Source organism: Mauremys mutica, chromosome 2 (genome assembly GCF_020497125.1).
Source record: "Mauremys mutica isolate MM-2020 ecotype Southern chromosome 2, ASM2049712v1, whole genome shotgun sequence".
NCBI classification, from domain to species: domain Eukaryota; kingdom Metazoa; phylum Chordata; order Testudines; family Geoemydidae; genus Mauremys; species Mauremys mutica.
The window spans coordinates 261,520,701-261,544,470 of record NC_059073.1 but is presented as its reverse complement, the minus strand read 5'-3'; the positions used below and the strand labels follow the sequence as shown (position 1 = coordinate 261,544,470).

The 23,770-nt window shown below is 43.4% G+C and overlaps 1 long non-coding RNA gene across 1 annotated transcript; it reads left to right on the top strand.

The window, feature by feature from the left end:
* Positions 1–404: 404 nt before the first annotated feature.
* LOC123363037 lies at positions 405–23,269 on the top strand. Its single transcript, XR_006576684.1, has 4 exons — positions 405–838; positions 1,643–1,708; positions 11,472–11,725; positions 22,709–23,269. It is a non-coding gene; the product is annotated as an uncharacterized LOC123363037 (long non-coding RNA).
* Positions 23,270–23,770: the final 501 nt, after the last annotated feature.

Here is a 23,770-nt window from a genome sequence, read left to right as displayed (position 1 = left end):
GAGAGACCCACGCTCCGCCCTCTCCCGGCTGCGGGAGGCTGTTCACCAGGCTGCTCTGCCAGAGCCAACCCCTCATTACCGCTGGCCCCTTCCCACCCAGCCCTCGTAGGTGCGCGCCCGCTGTCCCGCTCCCCGTATGGCCGGGCCGCCTGTCAGTCACCCGAGAGCCACTGGCGGGCCGGGAGGAAGGCGCTGTCCGGTGCTGGGCACCGGGGCGGCGGCGCGGCTCGGGACCGGGAGCCCGGGTCCCCTGCCGGCGGCCCCGCTGAGAGCGGGGACAGCGCCCTGCGCGGGGAGCCGCGGCTCAGCCTGCAGCTGCGGGGCCGGCCCAGCAGAAGGCGGGAAGTTGAGGCGAGGGTGTCTCCAGCCCCCTGTTCCTCCCCCTGCCCACGGGAGGGGGCCCGGGCTGCGGGGAAGGGGAACAGGAGGGCGGCTCTCGGCCCCCAGGAGAGGTTGAATAAAGGATGATGTAGTTTAACTGGGTGGGGATGGGCGTAGATGAGTCCAATAGAGACATCTACTGGATGGGCTTAAAACCAGACCGCTGCTGCCTTAGCCAGACTGGCTGCACTGGGAATAGATGAGAAACGGGTCAGTTATAGGTACGGAAGAAGAAGAAAAGGAGGGTGGCTGAGCAGGGGATCAGGACGCTTAAAATACTCTTCGCTCAACACAGGGAGGAGCGCGCTCAGGCTTGAGGGGCTACAATTAACGCTTCAGGCTCACTTTGGGGCCTGGCTGTCTGCTGTTATGAAGAGCATCTTCTTGTCAATTTCCAGCAAATGATATTCCTCATTAAAGAAGAAGGTTCATCGCACTGGCTAGGAAAAGGTGGATGGTACATGTCAGAGCCACTGTATATTCTTTTCATACAGCTCTCCCCGTGCACTGGAATCCGGGGTCCCTGCTAGGCTTATACTGGACTACTTCTAGTCCAGGATAGATTGGATTGAGATATTTAATTTAGTTATAAAACAAATTCTGCTTCTGATTCCAGCAATTACTGCTTCAGCTACCAATCTCAATACCCCCTTTCATTTCTTTTTTCCCTGCTGCTGACTCCGCACCTATTTCTATGTTGCCCCTTAAGCGTGGCCTGTCTTCCAAAATCTGTTTGCCTAGCTTTCACCTCATTCAGATTGCTCCCATAACCACATTGGCCTGCTAAAACCCAGAGTTGTGAGTTCAATCCTTGAGGAGGCCACTTAGGGGTCTGGGGCAAAAATTGGTCCTGCTAGTGAAGGCAGGGGGCTGGACTTGATGACCTTTCAAGGTCCCTTCCAGTTCTAGGAGATTGGTAGATCTCCACTTATTACTTACACACTTCTGCAGCATTATCAAACATTTTAAAAAGCACACATACAACTGAGTCACCTGGATGTATCCTTGCCTAAACTGACTAACCCTGCAGTCATATTTCTGTAACCTGTGTCCTTCCTTGCCTTTTCAATCTTTTATTCTCCACTTTTCTGTTAACTCCATAATGCCAGCTCTGTGTTCACTCTCCCAGAATAAATCTTTAATCCAGTGGTTTGCAAAGCACTTGCTTATGGTCCATGGAGGGCTGACAGATCACATGGTTTTCCTCCTTATTAAAAGACAACTAACATGCATTTAAAACCTTATTACTTTTCCTCATAAGCAACCTTTGTAATTGCCAGAGGGATGTTATGTGAACATGAATGAGGCCCTAATCCAACAAAAATATGTAAGTACGTGTTTAACTTCAAACATTGACTTCAATGGACTATGCACATGCTTAAAGTTTTATTACTAGATCATAGCTCTGAAAAATTATGCATTGGAAGGGAGGTGGTCCATGACACCCTGTAATGGGGCATGGCACCCACCTGTCACAAGCATCCCCTTCTAGTCAGGTGTATCTGCAGCCTTTCAGTTTATGGTTATCCATCAGTGGTTTCTCAGGCAGTTTTTCAGTGACTTGGCCCTCCAGTTGAGTCACATACACTGTCAGTATGTAAAACAGAACAAACCCCTTCCAGGACATACAGCCTTTAACTTGTCGTGGCCCTGGTATAGGGCCATATCCCTGCCTGGAAACCCTGTCTTCTTGTGGCCCTCCCTGGGCTCAGTACTACTCAGTCCCAGCAGTCAACCAGGTGCTACTTCTTAGCACCCCCATCCCTGTCCACACTGAGCTGTCCATGGTCCTGCTGCTCTTTCAGCCAGCCCGGTACACAACCCACTCTCCTCCAGCTCCAGGCAGCAAGGGACAAGTGCTCAGCCTGCAGCTCCTTTTATATGGCTCTGCTGGGTCCTGATTGGCTGCTCCCTGCAGCTTCTCTCATTGGCTGCTTCCCTGCAACCATTCTAGGCTGCTTGCAGGACTTCTCTTCTGCTCTTCTCTAGGTTGGGGTGTGGCAGGACCCTGAGGCCTACAGCAGGGGGCTTCTGGGTCTAGCACACCCCATCACACACTATTAAATTGCAGTCTACTCTTGTTTAATTTAAATATCTATTTTGGAATTACAAAAGAGTAGCTGAAAATGACTAGCTAAGGAGGGTGCATATTATCATTTATGTTTTTATATACATAAACACACTGTAGCAGGAAGGTCTTATGACCAGATGGCTTAGTGGTCAGTTCATGGCCTTATAGTTTCTGTCAGCCAAGTCATCCCAGAGAGGGCACCCACTGCAGTCTCAACCACCCCCACTTGCTCCAATTTCTCCTCAGAGCTGTCACTACGAAAGAACAATGGGGGGTTAAGGTAGGGGGACTCAGGCCCTCCCCTTCCACTGGATCCAAATCCAGGGCCCTGGGGGTTTATTAGAGTGTCCATCTGTGCCTGGGGTCCCAGTAGGGGCCAGCTGAGGTCACTCAATTAGGGTGAACTGCAAAGAATGGGGCAGATAATCCCCAACGCTGGTGGATATTTTCAATACTTAGATTTACCAAGACAGCATAAAACAGCTTCTTTATTACTTCATTGGTTGCCCAGAAGCCAACAACACAGTTCCCTTGAATTAACCCAGCCTCAGGCCTCCATCCAGGTACCCAAGTCAAATATGATGAAGATTTCTGAAAATCTTATTTCATCATATAAAAGAAAGGGTTCTACTAGTCCCAAAGGATTGGATACATTATCTCCCAGATTACTGAATATTCCAGATTTTACCCAAATACTCACTTACAACCGATTCTTATTAACTAAACTAAAATTTATTTAAAAAAGAAAAGAGAGTCATGGTTAAAAGATCAATATAAATACAGACATTAATTCAATTCCTGAGGTGCAGATACATAGCAGAGATTGTGAGCTTTGTAGTTGCAAAGAGTTCTTTTAGAATTTAGTCCATTGGACTATAACCTATGCCCAATATCATATTCAGGGTGTTTCCAGCTGAACTGGGACCTCAATCTTGCGACTCAAACTTCCCCTGATGAAGCTTAAACAGATCTGAGATAACAGGATCAGGACCCAATGATCTTTTAGACAATTTCAAGCCTTCTTTGACAGGTTGGAGTCCCTGGGGGAACAATAGGTAATTAGATGAATACAGTGATATCTCATGTTTACAATTCATTTAAATGCTAGAATGTTTTTTAATCTCTGAATTATCAGAATACAGTATAGACAGGGACTGTTTATTACATTGTTGACTGTTACCTGGGGTTCTTTCAACCCAAAGCTCTTGGTAACTTTTACTCTATGTGAGGTGGTGTCAGGAAATAAATCAGGGGAGACACGGCCGTCCGACCGATGGCTGGCACAAACAGGACAACACAAGAGTGCTCACTTAAAGCTAAATTTTACTTAGTCTCAAGCACTTGCACACGTCCGCAACAGGTTAGTAAAACACCCCCGACCCTTGATCATTACCAAAGCTGAGTGTGGCTCTCAAGTGACACAGCAGCAGCTTCCAGTGGCCAAATATTCCATCTGCCGGTGGGGACCGCAAGATGTATCCAGAGGGAGAGTCCAAACAAGTCCCAAAAGAGTCCAACTGCCTCAAACTTTTTCCCTTTATTTATACATTAGTAATAGAATGAAATGTCCCTTAAAGAAAACGTGTTAAGTAAGCAGTTTCAATGCTCAAGCAAGAGTTTCTTTCTGATTATTGATTAACCAAGTGTGGGTTTATCCAGAGTTTGCAGCCTTGAGGCCCCAATAGACATTCCTGAGGGCACATCCTGCTCTTCTAAAATGCACGTATCAGCAACTTCAACAAAATTCTTATCAGGAAGGACACGGGGTCAAGCTGCCCTTTCTGTGGCACCCAAAACCCCCTCCCCTCCTGCCTTGGTCAAGCTGAGACTGCTAACTAGGCTGCTTTTAGCAATAAGCCATAGTGGTTTCAGGCACTTTACTGGTTTGCCAAAATCTCCCCATACATTGACCACTACCCATATATATGTAAATACACAAAAACACAAACATTATCTCCCCATCTGTCTTTAAGGGCTGAACTTGAGTCATTCATTCTGCAGGATGTTTAACCCTTTCTGATCATGAGTCACACCATCCCAGTTACTGAACTGCCCCCAAACTATGTTTCCGGCTGGATCACTTCCTACCAACTCGGAAGCAACTCAGTTTGAGGTATGATCACTGGCTTGGCAGATTCTCCTCTGTCTCTTAGTGTTCTCTTCAGTCAATTTCTCTCTTTTAGGACTTTCAACTCTGCAAGAAAGCAGAGTGGGGGAAGGTTCAGGTCCCTATTTCTAAAGCAACCTTCACAAAGCTGTTGACACTCCTGCCACAGCTCTCAGCATCAGCTTTGCTTCCTGGTGCCACATATAATTCATTCTCATTTCTCCTGGGCTACTAGTGTCCTTTTAAACTGTTCCTCCACTAGGAACATGTATTGCATCTGGAGAGGTGTGGGGCCTTCTGTGATGCTGGCAGATCAGGTCATGTCACAGTGTATTCAGGCCAATTCACTTGTGTATTAGCATAGATCAAAACAATTGTTAAATGTATAAGTGTATTGAGTGTTTAAACTTCATAAAATCAATGGGATCTTATGTGTATTGTTTTCTCTTATCTGTATCCTGTTATGATGCAGCAAACATTTATATTGTAATTTCTCCTGTAACTTAATAACTCAGACATCAACGCAGAATTGGGAACACTAATGAAGGACTTTATCAGAAAAAGTGCTAATTCCAAAGCAAATGGCCATTGTGACTGAAGGTCAGAGACTCAAAGTGCATTCCTCACTCATCATCAAAGGAAAAGCCCACATGGTTCGAGACACTCTCAGCATGTCTTCTGTCAGAAGAAGATATAAGAATAGATTCTAGGAAAAACCCTTCATCCCTGAGCTGTTTGGAATCTTGCAGGAAGTGTACCAGATACAAAGTGGAGAGTCCCAGAGACAATGTGGGTGCCCTGGAAAGACTTTTGGGAAATTAGCAGTTTATTACATCACTGCCACCATTTGGAATTACAAACTATGATTCACCTGTACATATATTTTACTTGCTTTAACCTCTCAATAACTCTCATTTCCTTTTCCTAGCTAATAACCCTTTAGTTTACTATAGAATTGGCTGCCAGTATTGTCTTTGATATGCAATCTGGAGTATCAATTGGTCTGGGGTAAGTGACTGGTCTCTTGGGACTGGGAGCAACCTGATGTGGTGCGATTTTAGGTTTAAGTGACCTTTTATCACAACGCCCAGTTTGTCTGGATGGCAATATAGGCTGGAGAGTCTAAGGAGACTGTCTAACTCCATGGTGAGACTGGCATAGTGATCCAGGAGTTCATATTTGTCATTGGCTTGGTGAAATCTAATTATAGAACACACCACCACTTGGGAGTGTCTACCCTGTTTTCTGACACTCTGCCCCGAGGTAGGCATTCACAGTTGTGAGCCACTCCAGACAGTGTGACACCCCCATAACCCGGTATTGCTCTACTCCCCACTGCCCGCTTCAGCATGGTTCCTGTAGACTCCATCTCTCTCTCTCTCTCTCTCTCACACACATACACACTATAATAAAGGAATGGATGCCACTGCTGTCATGCAAAGTATTATAGGATCTAATTTTGAACTAATGATAAAAATATATACCTGCTCCTAAATCACACTCTCATATTAGTCATTTGCATGTATAGCTAAAGGAAGATTCACATTAATATAGTTAAATGTAAATAACTTTGTATCCCATTTTTCCATAATGTAATACATGTAATCTTCGTTTAATATTCAAATTTATTATTAGCATACATAAGAGAAAATTATATTTTTTTAAATTTTCCTCTAAGCAGACAATGTGCATGCACATTAATCGCCTCAGTCAAGAATAATTTACATGTAGTTGACTTCCCCACATGAGTATCTCTCTGATTATTTTGAAATTACTATATTAAGCAACTCAAAAACTGTTGTGTTTAACAGCACAGAAGGCAACATGTTGAAAAACTTGTGCATGAACAAATATTTATAGGCACACTTATTACAAAGTGCAAGTGGGGAATAGGCATATGTGGGCTTTTCTAAAGGGTAGGCTGCATTGTAGACATGGCCTCTGGGATGGGCAGATACAGCCTGTTTTCAAAATTGCACAGTACTGTCTGGGCCAAAGCTAACAGAATGAGGATAGTCATGGTTTAGGCAGGTGCAAGTCCAGAAGTAGTAGTGGAGGTGAACTCCCATCAGATAACAATTGCTTTGATAGCAGCCCACTACAGTTCATAAAAGAAATCAGCAGAGACACACTGTTAAATAAAAGGCAGATTCACCAGTGCACCAAAGCGGAACAAAACTGTCAGAGCATACCAAAGAGTTAAGCTGACTCTCATCATCATCATAAGGGTAGCCAAAAGCAGCCAAATGGAACTGATTGCTCTGGCCCTTAATTTATAATTGGTGTGTTGACTTAGATAGTTGTGTTAGTGAGACTGGTGCAATGAGAGGGGGGACAGGAAGAGCCAAGTTCCTGAGTTCAAATATCTCTGTGCTTTAAGGTCTTCCCCTGAGCTCCTATCTTAATTCCCCCAGCAGTGCATCCTAAGTGTGCAGCGGGGTTGTGGCTGCAGTGCAATGGAGAGCCTTTCAAGCCATGCTGCCCAAGCTAACATATAGCCATGGAAAGCTGTGGCAGCTGGGCCAAGTAATCTGGCAATGAAAACACTTGAGACATGTGTTCAGTCTCCCTCATACTGCTGAGTCATTACAACCAATAAAATTGTTTCATGCAAACAGTTGTAGAGGAAGAGTGATAATTGGTTGAGTTACCTCTGATGTCACAATGGCCCCACTTAAGAATTACCTGGGCTGTTGACCACAGCCTGACTGTAGCCTATATAAACATAGAAATTAGCTATACTAAGTTATTAATCACTTCATAATTACAACCTACTTAAAATATAGACTATGCAAGAAATTTCAATTAATTTTAAACATATGGAAAGTTTGAAGTCTGAGTTATTCCACAGTTAAGATCACACAGGACAAAGAAAAGACTGACACAGATTCAAAATTTCTTAGAGCCCAGCTTTCAATTAATTTAACCCAAACTAATTAACAGATGTACTTCTAAATGCTCAGAAAATTCATTCTGTAATTGAAGAATAAGTGCAGTAAATTTGAGGATGATATGCTGTATTTTTATTGCAAAACAGAAAGGTGAAATCCCTGTCTTAAGTGCAGACTTTGACTCCCTCAGAGAACTGATGGGCAGGATCCCCTGGAAGAATAACATGAGGGGAAAAGGAGTCATGTTTAAAATACAGCCAGGAGAGCTGGCTATATTTTAAAGACTCCTTATTGAGGTTACAGGAACAAACCATCCCAATGTGTAGAAAGAATAGTAAATATGGCAGGCGACCAGCTTGGCTTAACAGTGAAATCCTTGCTGATTTTAAACACAAAAAAAGAAGCTTACAAGAAGTAGAAGATTGGACAAATGAACAGTGAGGAGTATAAAAATATTGCTCAGGCATGTAGGAGTGAAATCAGGAAGGCCAAATCACACTTGGAGTGCAGCTAGCAAGAGATGTTAAGAGTAACAAGAAGGGTTTCTTCAGGTATGTTAGCAACAAGAAGAAAGTCAAGGAAAGTGTGGGCCCCTTACTGAATGAGGGAGGCAACCTAGTGACAGAGGATGTGGAAAAAGCTAATGTACTGAATGCTTTTTTTGCCTCTGTCTTCATGAACAAGGTCCCAGACTGCTGCACTGGGCAGCACAGTATGGGGAGCAGGTGACCAGTCCTCTGTGGAGAAAGAAGTGGTTTGGGACTATTTAGAGAAGCTGGATAAGCACAAATCCATGGGGCCGGATGCGCTGCATCCGAGGGTTCTAAAGGAGTTGGCGGATGTGATTGCAGAGCCATTGGCCATTATCTTTGAAAACTCATGGCAATCAGGGGAAGTCCCGGATGACTGGAAAAAGCCTAATGTAGTGCTCATGTTTAAAAAAGGGAAGAAGGAGGCTCTGGGGAACTACAGGCCAGTCAGCCTCACCTTAGTCCCTGGAAAAATCATGGAGCAGGTCCTCAAGGAATCAATTCTAAAGCACTTAGAGGAGAGGAAAGTGATCAGGAACAGTCAGCATGGATTCACCAAGGGCAAGTCATGCCTGACTAACCTAATTGCCTTCTATGAGGAGATAACTGGGTCTGTGGATGAGAGGAAAGCAGTGGATGTGTTATTCTTTGACTTTAGCAAAGTTTTTGATATGGTCTCCCACAGTATTCTTGCCAGCAAGTTAAAGAAGTATGGGCTGGATGAATGGACTATAAGGTGGATAGAAAGCTAGCTAGATCGTCGGGCTCAATGCATAGTGATCAATGTCTCCATGTCTAGTTGGCAGCCGGTATCAAGTGGAGTGCCCCAAGGGTCGGTCCTGGGGCTGGTTTTGTTCAATATCTTCATTAATGATCTGGAGGATGGCATGGACTGCACTCTCAGCAAGTTTGCAGATGACACTAAACTGGGAGGAGTAGTACATACGCTGGAGGGTAGGAATAGGATACAGAGGGACCTAGACAAATTAGAGGATTGGGCCAAAAGAAACCTGATGAGGTTCAACAAGGACAAGTGCAGAGTCCTGAATTTAGGATGGAAGAATCCCATGCACTGCTACAGACTAGGGACCGAATGGCTAGGCAGCAGTTCTGCAGAAAAGGACCTAGGGGTTACAGTGGATGAGAAGCTGGATATGAGTCAACAGTGTGCCCTTGTTGCCAAGAAAGCTAACAGCATTTTGAGCTATATAAGTAGGAGCATTGCCAGAATATCGAGGGACGTGATCATTCCCCTTTATTCAACATTGGTGAGGCCTCATCTGGAGTACTGTGTCCAGTTTTGGGCCCCACACTACAAGAAGGATGCGGAAAAATTGGAAAGAGTCCAGCGGAGGGCAACAAAAATGATTAAGGGGCTGGAACACATGACTTAGGAGGAGAGGCTGAGGGAACTGGGATTATTTAGTCTGAAGAAGAGAAGAATGAGGGGGGATTTGATAGCTGCTTTCAACTACCTGAAAGGGGGTTCCAAAGAGGATGGATCTAGACTGTTCTCAGTGGTACCAGATGACAGAACAAGGAGTAATGGTCTCAAGTTGCAGTGGAGGAGGTTTAGGTTGGATATGAGGAAAAACTTTTTCACTAGGAGGGTGGTGAATGGGTTACCTAGGGAGGTGGTGGAATCTCCTTCCTTAGAGGTTTTTAAGGTCAGGCTTGACAAAGTCTTGGCTGTGATGATTTAGTTGGTAATTGGTCCTGCTTTGAGTAGGGGGTTGGACTAGATGACCTCCTGAGGTCCCTTCTAACCCTGATATTCTATATATTCTATGAAACTACACTGATTTACCCAGGCTGAGGCTCTGGCCCACTGTGCTTTAATACAAAGGCTAAATTCATTCTTCGAGTAATTCCATTTACTTCAAAATTCCTAGTAAAAATTCTTCCAAACCCCACATCATGATAACATTTGTCCTAAGATGCTCCTGATGTCAGCTAATGGAAATACATTTCAAAGGGAGGAAATTAATAGCTCACTCACAATTTCAAAATAAAATCTATTTTGAAGTACTCTTTTTATATTGTGCTATTAAACTGGGTTTAGCCTAATGAACTCCACCTTTAGGTATACCATCCCCTCATTCATAATACTGTACATTTAAAATAAATAGTAAGCTATTGACTGTGCCCTTTGAAGTCTCAGGCAGACCTTGCTACCAGGCTGAGCAAATGCACAAAATAGAGCACTACGTTCAAGATGCTGCTTTTGTAGTTTCCATTTTGGTTTTCTCTCTAAGTGAGATTCTTCCCATCCACCAATGGGTATCTTTGTGAAAGTCAAATTAATCAAAGCCAAAGGAAAGCTGTGATAAAGACTAACTCCAGCTCATCAATGAGAGAAAAGAGAAGTATGGATGCTATTAGCCAGGCAGGAAGGAACAAGTACTGAGGAAATTTCACTTCCACGTGTCATCCAGACAACTGGTTGGAGGAGACAGAAAATGTGGTAGAAGGCAGCAGAGCAGAAACAAACAAGTCAGTTTGCTAACCAGATATTCTTGTTGCATACACAACAGCACCTTTTATTTTTCTAGGAAAAATCATTTGTAATGAATGTTAGTTCCTGGGAAGGTTCTCAGTTGACAACCCTTGAGACAGAAGTCCTTAATATAGGCACAGAACACAAAGAATGGGCAGCAGAAATGTAAGGCTACCCATGAGATTGCTTTAACCCTGATATGGTAGGATCTCCTATGGGATGGAGAGGTCAGTTTAATCTCCAGAGCCTCCTGATACCAAAGTGATGGACACACTAAAGAACCTAAACAGACTAGATTGTCCAGAATATATTCTGGACAATCTAGTAATATCCTCAACAAAAATGCCAATTAGTTTCAACTGCAGTGATGTGATTTGTGATGTGGGCAACTGTCCACTGGGACCTGTGCTGAATATTGAGACCATCATATTTCATAGAGGTTATTGAGCAGCCATGAGATGATGCAGCTTTTGTTTTGTTTTTTCTGACTGGAAATGAATTCAAAACCATTCCCTAAAGGTGAAAAACTCCATCTGCCCTGATCAATCCCTGAAGCCATCGAGTGCTACAATGAAACCCTTCTGGAAGAAGATGTGAATTTGAGAGCAGATAAGAATATCTGTAAAATCAAAGGCACTTGAATCTGTGGCTTGACTAAGAAGGGATGGAACTGGGGAGAAAGAGCTCAGTCCCTAGTGATTCTAAAAACTGTTAGCTCCTATGTATATTGGAAGTTAATGTTGGGAGAGGGGGTTATTTTGGTTTGTTTGTGGGGGGGGGTATTGAGGGGAGGGAGATTCATTGATATTTTGGGTCATTAGCAATACGATATTACAAGTACATTGTCTTGACACATATAGGTATATATCTTAATACAGAATTAACAATATTAAGCAACATAAGCTACATGGGGCATTCACAAAGGAAAGACTCAACCATATGATCAAGAGGAATGTTATTTGAGAATAACATTTCAATGTACTTTTTTTTCCAGAAAGAGGGATGATTTCCTCTGAGGAGAATGAAGATATTTCGCAGTAACAGAAGATGAGGATAATGCAGCAAACAGACAGCAGGGTTACTGAGCCTGAAAGGCAATATTGGTGGGCCCAGGTAGCCCTGCCAGTACAGGTCTGCCGAGCATGCTCCAGCTGGAGGAATGGGTTACAAGGAACTCCAAAGCCGACAAAAGGAGTGGTGGATAGCTTGCAGGAGAGAAGACTCCTTGTCCAGGAAGCCAGAGAGAAGGTAGGGACTGAGAGGGGATCACATAGCAGGTCAGGCCCCTGACAGTTCCTTGTCCAACCACCACCCCCTTCTAGACGGGTCTTGCCCTGCTCATTTGAGACTTTGTTTGAAATATAAGATCCATGCCCCAAACTGAAGGGGCACATAGGTAGGAAGTATCCCAAGGTAGCAGATTTAGGCTCTGTATGGTGAAGAGCCTGGCAGTGTTACTTCCCAAAGGGCCCTGGGCTGGGACCTGGTGGAAAAGGAGGGCCCTGGTCCCCCTACCATGCCCCACTTACGGGCAAAGGCTCAAACACTCACATCCTGGGGCAGTGAGCAGGCACTACTACTGCTCCCTGAAAGCAAGACAAAGAGTTGTCATCTGAGTATCCTACAATTACTGCCTTTCCTTTCTCACTCCCACCCCTCTCCCTCAAAAAATTAGACAAATTCATATTTTTGTACTGGATTTCCAGTTCTTGTATTAAAATAGCTCAAATCTAAAATACATCCAGATTACATATTAAAATGACGGCTTCAAGGTAATTTTGAATATGTACAATTTCTACTTATAACTGACCAGTACATGTCAGCATGTTTTACTTTGTTTTATGCAGTTCATCGTGCTGCCCCAAAATAAGATCAGACAACAAGAGTCAAAATGTAGGGCAAGCCACAATCTCACCCTATATAGTAATTTACCATCTTCACTGACTTGCAATCTTTTTTTTTTTACACCATCAGTGAGTTTTCCATTTCTTTTACTGAACATCAGTGATCAATCTAAACAAACATGTATTTGATACAAAATAAGCTGACAGTGAAGAAGCAAACCAACTCCAGTTCTTCCAATGCATCCCCAGTACCAACATTCCAAAAGATGTCAAATTAAGGCCTGGGCACTCTGTGGCTGCCAAAGATCCCATGTCACTTTTTTGCAAGAGCAAAGTTGTAAGCTCAGGTTTCTTAGCCAAATTCCACATTTTCAAATTACGTTTTTTCTCCCTAATTTCGACCCATAGTTTTTAACTGGACACTATAGATGATATCTTGGCCACATTGAATTAGTGGCAAAACTCCCATTGACTTTGATGGAGCGAGTATTTCCTTCAGTGCTTAGCATATATTGACAATCGAGTCATGGTGCCAGTCACTACCCTGGGTCTAGATTGTCCCCTGCAAACCTAGAAAGGGGGATTCTCAATGGAAGAGATAATATAACTCCTAGCCCTGTCCCAATCTTCCCCCTTTGCCCTCAACCTCTTCACGGATCCTGGACTTTTAGAGAGGCACCTGTGAGGTCTGGAACTGTAGGACAGTGCCCTGGACATGGCTGACAACCTTTCCATGCAGCAGAGGAAGATCTGTTTTCAGTGGGGACCCTGCATATATCGATCTGGAGGAGATAATCTGGGTCACTGTCTTTTCCGTTTATTTGCTCTTGCTGTTATATAAGAACACCTTCCAGGTAAACCCTATTTATGACTAAGGGTGCCTGCCCATCAATCTCATTGTCAGGGCAAAATTAATTTTAGATAAAATTTTCAATGTGCCCAAGTGACTTGGAGCCTAAATGCCATTGACATTCACTGAGACTTAGTCCTAAGCATCTATGTCACTTTGGAAAATGGGACTTAGGCCTCTAAGTTATTTGGACAATTTAGAAAATGTTACTCATTATCTCTTACAAAACTCAAACAGAATGTTAAAAGAAACCTAAAGCAGTATCCCCTTCCCACAGGTGAGATAGGAGTCTTGAACATGTGGGCACATCTTATCATGCAACATCCATATTATGCAGGCTAGCACCTACCTTTTATGAGTAATTCCCCTTCTCCAAAGCAAAACAAATGTATCTTACCCCCCCGCTTCCCACATACACTTCTGTTTAACAGAATGGGAATATGGGAGGGAATCAGGTTTTTTTTTGTTTGTTTTTTTGTTAAAGATCTGCAATGTCTCGGATGCTCTATAGCAAACAGAGCAGAACAAAATTCTACTGAACATTCTAATGAATAAGTGCTTAGAATGAGCAAATGAGAGACAATAAGGGAATATTGTACGTAGAGGGTTTAATATTGTTTTAATTAAATATGCTCAATTAGTTTGTGAAGAAACACTTCCCTGCAAAACTCAACTGTGATGCTTTGTGAACTCATTCTTTCCCTAAAGCTACAATCAACTTTAATAGATTTCCTAACTCTAACAAAACCTTTATGTAACTTAATAAAGGCTGTTTAGAACAACTGCAATAAATGAAGGTTGCAGAAAGAAGATAAGTTGTCTTGAGGGTGCACTTACACCAAAAATGAGAAGAGAAAGGAGGCATGTCTTCAGAGTTTGCAAACTACTGCAGCTTATACAAACAACAGTGAGCCTCAAAAGAGTCAGCTGCTTGCAGCTGACTCAGGTCTTAGCATTTGGGTATTTTAAGGCAGCAGGAGCCTCCTTTCTATAGTTCCAGATGTATGAAATATTTCTGCTTGTTGTCATTTTGATATACCTTGGGGGGAAATTCACTTCACCTGCACAAAATCAGAGTCACCTTGCTCTATGTCAGCAAAGTGTGGATCTCCCTATCCCCATCCTGGCAACTATAGACCCACCAACCTGAGCTCAGAAGTATGCAAGGCTTTAGAAATTTTGAAGGAAGAAATAATTAAAGACATGGAGGAAAATGGGATGAAATGAAACACATGTTTACCAAAGGTAGATCATGCCAGACTAACCTGGTATCTTTCTCTAATAAAGCTGATTCACTAGAGAAGGGAAATGTGGTAGATCTAATCTATCTGGATTTCAGTAAAGCCACATGGGAAATTATTAGTTAAACTGGAGAATATGGGGATTAGTGCAAGAATTGTAAGGTGTGTAAGGAACTAGATAAAAGGGAAAATGGGTTTGCTGAAGGGGGAACTATCAGGCAGGAAGGAGACTACTAGTGGAGTTCCTAAAGGATCGGTCTTGGGATTGATCTTATTTAATGTTTTCATTAGAGACCCACACCCTCTGGCCTCCTTATGCACATGCACCTACCACCTAAGACACACACCTGCAGGGTAGCTTGAATTTCTGCCTACTTCACTACAGCTGTTCACCTGCCACATTGTCCTATCTTGATAAATACCTTTTACAAACAGCAGATAGCTTCTTGTTTAGCAAACTGGAATTCTACCAAATCTAGTTTTATTTTCTGCTACTCCAGCAATGTCCATTATGCATATAGTTCACAAGTACGCCAGTTGGACTCAATTTTGTATCCTCCTGTTTCCAAAAGTATTGCCTTTGTTTGGGCTGGGACGTAAGGATTCCAACCCTATAAAAACAATATTTCAGTACATAACTCCAGCCAGCAACTTAATAGCCTATTGCCTTAGCTTTGCTTGGAGCCACAGGGACAAGGGCTTTGTGCGGGGTCCTTGCAATAGAATTTGAGGCGCACAAACTGACAGGCCAACAAGCCACTCCCATTCTTTTCTGCTTTCCTATCTCTTCTACTCCAGAATTGACCCTTGTTTCTTTTCTCTCCTCACTCTCTCCAGCCTGGTCTACACTACAAAATTAGGTCAACATAAGCCACCTTAGCTCAATTTAATAATATATGTGACTACGCTAGTGAGTTCCTTCTGCCGACCTAAGTGGCTTGTAAAGTCAACTTTTGTACTCCACCTCCGCGAGAGGCATAGCGCTTGATTCGACATCTCCAGGTTGACCTGGGAATAGTGTAGACACTGCGTTGTGTAATTCGAATGAATTGGCCTCTAGGAGGTGTCCCACAGTGCTCCGCTGTGACCGCTCTGGAGTGCACTTTCAGCTCCATTGTATGTCAGCCAGGTACACAGGAAACCGCTGCTCCCCTGTTAAAGGCCTGGGAACTTTTGAATTTTCATTTCCTATTCGATCAGTGTGGCAAGCTTGTCAGCACAGCTGACCATGGAGACTCAAGGTTGCAAACACACTCCAGCATGGAGTACACAGAAAGTGCTGGATCTTATTGCTATGTGGGGAGAAGAGTCTGTGCAGGCAGTGCTCTGATCCAGCAGAAGAAATGCCGACATCTATGCCAAAATCGCGTGGGGCATGGGGGAGAAGGGCTACACTAGGGACACGCACCAGTGTCACGTGAAAATAAAGGAGATTTGGCAAGCGTACCAGAAGACAAGAGACGCAAACAGACATTCTGGTTCTGCCCCACAGACATGCCGCTTTTATGAGGAGCTGCATGCGATTCTCAGTGGCAACCCCATGACTACCCTAAAATGCTCCGGGGATACCTTCCAGGAACCCCGGGCTACCTCAAGCAACAACGAGGAAAACATTGTTGAGGAGGAGGAGGAGGAGGAGGAGGAGAAGAATGTGAAGCAGGCAAGTGAAGGATCCATTCTCCCCAACAGCCAAGAACTGTTTTTAACCCTAGAGCCCATCCCTTCACAGGATCAATTGTCAATGGAGCATGATGCCGGGGAAGGCACCTCTGGTAACCACACATTTCCAATCAAACTGTAGGGGTTACATGTGTCGAAGAAAAACTCAGTTCTCGCTTTTTGTTTGGGTGCAGCAAAATCAAATTCTTTATTATTTCTCCAGTAATTACCATGGAGGGAGAGAGTGCCATAGGACACAGGGTCACCCCAGTCCTGGACAGGTCTCTCAACTGGTAAACAATTACATCAAGCCTTTATACCGTTGTTTCAGACAATTTCTAGCAATAATACAGACAGTAAAAAGCAACAAATACATTTTGTTTATACATAAGCTTTTCTGCTATCTCACTAGAAAAACAAGACTGCAAGACTGCATATTGCAAGGTTGTAATAACTTTCACACAATTCACTCTGTCTTACATTACCTTGCTTCCTCACGTCACCAGGGTCACAGTTAACCTAACTCATGCTAACTAACATTCATTAAGATCTCTTCAAAACCTTGTTAATTATTTACTGGCTTCCACACTCCCCCCTTTTGTACTTCTAGTACAACAAACAATGTCAACTCTCAATTCGCATGAAACCATGGACTTCAGATTCCACAGCAAACATGTCAACCGTCATGGGACGTAATGACAATGCATGATTAGCATGAACATGAAAGGTATTGCTATTCTTACGTTATTTACAACAACAACAACAACAATAATATAATCCTAAATTAACTAACAACACTACAAACAATAACAATCCTATAGGAATAATATAATGGGGCTGTTGTACAATCGTGAACACAAAGCACAAAACATTATACCTAGTACATAAAGTAAACACTCTATAAGCTGTATGAAAGGCATTCCTTCCATCTTGATATATATTCTAAAGCATGGGAATTTGCCCTTGCAATTCAGAGATTCTTTGAACCTTTGGTAACAATGAAAGCAAATTATGAAACCGATCAGGCATTATTCTAGTCCAATCAAAATATACCTAAAATCTAAGAGCTACCTGCAACATTCTATCTGCATTCTATCTGCATTCTATCTGTATTCTATCTGCATTCTATCTGTATTCTATCTGCAGGCCAGTAAATGATATAATTGCCTGCAGCAGTGGTAAGATCAATATGTATATCTTGTCAGGTGTTATTCTAGGGGTACTGTCTATAAATCAGGTAGGTATACCAGGTGGTCTAATTTCCCAGATGTCTCGGTAAATAATTCAGTTCCACATGCATCCTCCTCATGGACCCAGCAGGATTCGGTATGTGGGAGCCCACACCCCCTAACTGGTCCATATGCTTGGAAGGAGCACTGTGAATGTCCACACTTCCATCCAGAAAGTGTCCAAGTATGTCTTCATGACCACAGATCAGATGGTACTCCTGACGTGTCTGTAAGGGCAGTGGGCCAAGTCTGGTCCAGATCCCACTGCAATGCCTTCCCAGCCTCAGTGATATTCAATACCATCTCTGTCAGTCTCCTTCTGGGTCATAGAACTAAGGGTGGAAATGACATGTAACTCACCAACTTCAGCCTGTACTTAAGATAGCTGAGCTCCAAAAATAAGACTAGTGGCCTTTTCTAGTTGCCCCAATTTCTTATCATGTTCTTGGCCTTTAAGAATAGTCCAAATGGCCACTACACTATTGGCTCCAGCCCACAGGGATCTGGTCAATTCCCTTTTTGTCCAGAGGAAATAACCCATGCCTTTTATTGTGCTAATCTAATGGCAGCCCCTTGTGAGCAATCTGGGTATGTAGAAAACTGGATAAGGGCAATGTCAGTTAAAATCCAATTAGGGAGGGCAATACATGCTGAAGGATTTATCCAGAACACAGGGCGCAGCCTGTAGAATAAACCCCAAAATCCAATTAATACCACAGTCCCAAGCATGGGTCCCACAAATTTCTTCCTGCCAGTATGTAATTCTTTGTTTCTTCACCAGGGTCAGTTCTCAATGTCCGTTTCAGTCAGGAATTCCTGGACTTTGGCAATGTCAGTGGAGTGAGTGCTTCTTCTTCTTTCCCAAAACAATCAAGGTTTAGCATCCTACAGGGGAGAGGGTTCCAGCACATATCACCCGGTAATAGCTGTGCTTTTTCTAGAAAAGTCTAAAGGCACAATATGGGGAGTGGGTCAACTTTTCATGTCCTCGCTTCCAAAGACTGTCAGTATGCAAATTTTAACAACAATTCTCAATTAAAAGATTTGGCCAATGTAGTTTCTTTCCCTTACTTAAGAAAATGTATTAGACTTTAGTATATCACATTTTCTGATGTAACCAAACACTTTGTATTCTAAATTGAACAAAACAAGTATCTGCATCTCAATCCAACATTTCCGCTTGATATCAAATCAGACCATCTCATGAAAATATTAAACACAACAATTCTGGCCACGAAAAAAAAAACACAACAAGACAGAACATAGAACACACAACATAATTTTTTACTGTGCCAGTAAATCAAGGTACGTTGAATGCTGTGCAGCTGGCATTAGTTTTCTTTGATTATCTGAAAGACAAAAACAGAGGTCCACCCCGTCTGGGCAATTAAATACTTAAAATATACAAATACTCTTGTTGATTCTAGGCAAAACAGAGGAATTACCCCATATTTTCTCGTATGTGTTTCTTAGACAGCCTTGGTTTCAGCGGCCTTTACCTTATCAGTTAGTTAATTTGCAGTAACACAGATTATTTCTGGCTTGCTTTTTATTTCTTTTAACTCCTGCTTTTAAACACTGAAAGAAAACATCACCACTTATAGTGCCTGTAGAGCCTAATAAAATTCTCATTACATAGCACTGTATACATTCTTCAACTGATTTAACAAAATTGTTCATAGCCAAATGATTGCAATCTAATAAGTTCTTTGCCTGAATTTATTTACAAACATTTCATAGACACCAAAAACTGTTCTCTTAAAAATCACTTGCTTTTCCCTTCCAACAGCCACTTTTATCAACTCAAATCACCATTCCAAATATCCTCTTGAGTATTTGAAATCCTCATGCTTATATTCACTTACTCCTTCTTTCCACTACACCCTCAAAAGTTTCCAACCTGTTTTCCAAATCTCTTTGTCTGTTGCCTGTCCGCTTGGGCCCGATCCTTTTTTCCTCACTGAATCGTCCCGTCCATGGACACGAGCTTGTTCCACAACCAGTTCTTAGCTAGGAGGGTGGGCTACTCAACTAGCCCCCACCCTTCTGGTCTTTTCCCTAAAACATTTTTACTCACAAGACTACCTGAGTCCTCCCTAGTAAGGCTTGCCACCTGGGCAAAAATACATGGCCATTGCGTAAAGGCCATTTACTTAACACACAATCCAAACCCCTTTAGGGGTCTACCCAGAGACCCACCCATTTGTCTGCTGACACTTAAACAGAAAAGAAAATTACACAGAGAGCGAAGAAAATTACAGTCTAAGCCAGATTTTTCCTACTTCTATTACATTGTCCGCTACGGGGGGGGCGGGACTGTAAAAATCTCAGGACAACCTCAGAGCTTCATCGCACACATGGCTTCCACCCTGAGGAATTACGAACGAGAAGTTCAGTTCCGCTCACACCTAACGCCCAAATGAACAGAGCAGAAAAACATCAGTAACCGGTTAAACAAAACAGAGCCAAAGCTAAATAGTGCACCAAAACCAAATAGTGTTTCCTTATTCTATTAGAGCTCACCTATAATCATGCTATTCTTAACACATAACAGCAACAGTACCAAACAAAGCAAACATAAACTAACAAGGGTAAAACAGATAGATGGTGTAAATTCTACAGTGCCCCCCATTCTTAATTGCTCACCAAACTGTGACAAATTCCTGTTACTAATTTATCCCTCATGTCAGGTGATCAGACCGACAGAGCATATAATCAAATTTTAAAGCCTCATTAAAAATAATAAAACAACAATGGAGAGTGTTGGGAATGCTCCCACATCACTCGGGAAAAATATGAATGCTCCAAGCCTTAAACCACTTTAATACTCACACATGTCTCACTGGGAAGTTAAGCTTTGCAAATATAATTCCAATTCTGTAACTTGTAGTGCCTCTATTTTCCATAAGCAGCTGGGGCTGAAAGCAGTTTTCTTTGCACTTAGCATAGTCCGCACTAATTCATGACCTTGAACACAAAACAACTTCTCCTTTATCTCAGGGCTAAGCCGAATTTCAAATTAACCCGTTCCTAGACAAATTGCTCACACTGTGTCAGAGGTTTTTCTCTGTGATTAAAGCTCCACTGAGATATATGATCTTATCTAGATTGAAGGTACCTTCTAATGGGCATTGTTTAAATGAATTTTCACGCGTGTACAGATTCCAATCATTTAAATACCTGCAGGTTTTAGGACCATAATGTACGTACATGTAATATGCTGGGGCACCCTTAGGGGGTAAGGTGGAATATTTAGACTGTCCCTTACCCATTTTCCACTTACACACACAGAGAGGGTGTCCTGTCCGTGCTAGCGGCTCAAAAACCAAGGAGATGATCAGACTGTCAGTAGCCCACACGGAAGGGAAAGGGGAGGGAAGATGGGTTCACACACCCCTAGACCCAGGCAGCTTCCTCGCCGGACTATGCCAGGCTGAGTCAGCCCACCGTGGGTCGGATCTCCTAAAGATCCACTAGTTACCGGGCTAGCCCGGTAACAGCCACTCATACTGGTGTACACACACACACACCAAGGCCTCTTTTTCTTCCTTCTTTTTTTTTTTTTTTTTTTTTTTAAACCCTTTTTTTAACCTTTTTATCTCTTTTTTTTTTTTTTACCATGATGCATCTTTACCTGGTCCGGACCAATACCATGAGGCGGTATGACAACCCCTCTTGAGGCGGTAAAAACCCCTCAGCACCGGTGCATTCTAATGCATTTACCTATGCATTACCTTATGCATTTCCTTGGCCAACTCAGCAGTTCCCAGTACTGCTATAAACTAACCTTATTGGGGCCTCTCCCCAATACCACTTTGCATCTGATCCTGCTGCACAGTCAATAAGTTCAGATGGCGTGAGCCCAACAGAGACAGACGTCCTCACGGAAAGTCCTCCTCCGATACCCCAATAGAGATTTCAAAAGGTCTCATACCTCTCATGTGGCGCCATGGGGTTCGAAGGGGAATGATCCATAGTAGCCGTCTGTGGGTCCGTGGGCGTTGCCATCCCGGACGAGCCCCCAAATTGTCGAAGAAAAACTCAGTTCTCGCTTTTTGTTTGGGTGCAGCAAAATCAAATTCTTTATTATTTCTCCAGTAATTACCATGGAGGGAGAGAGTGCCATAGGACACAGGGTCACCCCAGTCCTGGACAGGTCTCTCAACTGGTAAACAATTACATCAAGCCTTTATACCGTTGTTTCAGACAATTTCTAGCAATAATACAGACAGTAAAAAGCAACAAATACATTTTGTTTATACATAAGCTTTTCTGCTATCTCACTAGAAAAACAAGACTGCAAGACTGCATATTGCAAGGTCGTAATAACTTTCACACAATTCACTCTGTCTTACATTACCTTGCTTCCTCACGTCACCAGGGTCACAGTTAACCTAACTCATGGTAACTAACATTCATTAAGATCTCTTCAAAACCTTGTTAATTATTTACTGGCTTCCACACATGCTACTATTTTTAATGTTTAATCAGAACAAAAAAGTAGGTGAAGTGGGTATCAGTGGCCACTCCCGCTACGCAGAGGGCGCTCTCCGAAAAAGATTGTTTATGTGCACGGGGATGGCCCTGGAATCCTCCATGGAGATCTCTAGGAAGCTTTCATGGAGATACTCTGCAATCCTTTGCAGAAGGTTTCTGGGAGGGGCTGCCTTATTTTGTCTACCATGGTAGAACACTTTCCCGCACCACTCCAGCATTAACTCTGCTGGCATCATTGCAGCGCACAGCATTGCAGCATAAGGACCAGGTCTGTACCCAGACGCTTGCAGCATCTGCTCCCTTGCTGCCTCTGTTACCCTCAGGAGAGTGATATCGCTTATGGTCACCTAGGGGAAATATGGGAACTTTTAAGTGCTAGCCCTTAAACCGCAAACAGTTCAACAAGTAATCCACCCGTTTTTGGTGAAATCTGTGTCACACAGCCATGCTTTCCCAAGCGTGCTGTGAGTGTGGTTGGAAGAGATCACAGTGTATTGCAACCAGCATTAAAAAAAGGAGGGTTCCAGCTTCCTTCCTTCCCCCCGCCCCCCAACCTGGTGCCGCTTTTGTAAAAATCAAACTATTTGGGTGGCTTTCCACTGGTGCCTGTCCTCAAGGACCATCCAGGTTCCTAGGGAAAAGGGGGATTTTCTGAAGTTGCAACCAGTGATCCCAAGGATGATGTCTTCACAAAAGCAGCAGCACAAGACCTCTCTCCCATGCCTCATGGCCTTACTCACCATGGCTGGTGCAGCAAACCGACTCTGGCAGTAGCCAACAGTTGTGATTACATTGTGGCTTGCAGGGAAGTGCATTGAGGGGTGTTTTTTTTTTAATAAAAAAAATTAACCTTGCACCTGAAACAATGTATGCAGTGTTAATGCTACCCTTGTGCTTTGTGTTCTTTGCAGCTGAAACCTTGTCCATCGATACATCCTCCACACTGGAACAGAAACTTTCCCAGATTAGAAGGTGGAAAAAGAAGACTCGGGAGGATATGTTCAATGAGTTAATGCATGCCTCTGAGAGTGACAAGACAGAGCTCAGCGCATGGAGGATTACACTTCCGAGAACCTGGACATGGACAGGGAGGACAGGAGAGCATGCAGGGAACAAGAGCGTGCCATGAAGGAAGAGATGCTGAGGATTATGAGGGAGCCATCAGACATGGTTAGGCATCTGGTTGAGGTTCAAGAAAGGCAGCTGGATGCTAGAGTCCCTCTGCATCCTCAGTTGAACCTGCTGCCATCATCGCCCAGGTCTACATTCTCCTCCCCAAAACATCCTATGAGGTGGGATGGGGAAGTTTGGTATCCCTTGCACTCAACTCCAGTGGCGGGTACAAGGAACAGAAGGTGCCCATTCCCACACCTTTGTTTGCTATTGCAGTGCAATTGTGAGCAAGCTGTCCTTGTTTCTCCCTCCCCCCAGTGTTATCAGCCCTTTTGCCCCAAGTTATCTTACTTTTCTTTGCTGTCTCTCTGTGTGTATGCGCATAGTAAAGCGTAATGGATTGAAGAGAAAAGACTCTATTCATTCAGCACATGGTGGTTGGTGGGGGTGGTGTTTACAGGGGAGAAAATGCAATGGAGGGGACAGCTTGGTAAAGAACACCACAGATAAGAGTCACATTGCTGAAACTGGTTTACAAAGCCTCACAGAGAAGCAGAGCCCCTCGATGTGCTCTTCTTATTGCCCTAGTGTGTGGCTGATCAAAACTGGCTGCCAGGCAATCAGCCTCAATCCCCCACCCTGGAGGAAACTTTTCTCACTTTGTTTCACAGATATTATGGAGCACACAGCAGGCAGCAGTAACAATGGGGATATTGCTTTCACTGAGGTCTAACATAGAAAGCAAACAATGCCAGCAGCCCTTTAAACGTCCAAAGGCACATTCCACCACCATTCTGCACTTGCTCAGCCTATGGCTGAACCGGTCTTTACTGCCATCCAGGCTGCTGGTGTACGGCTTC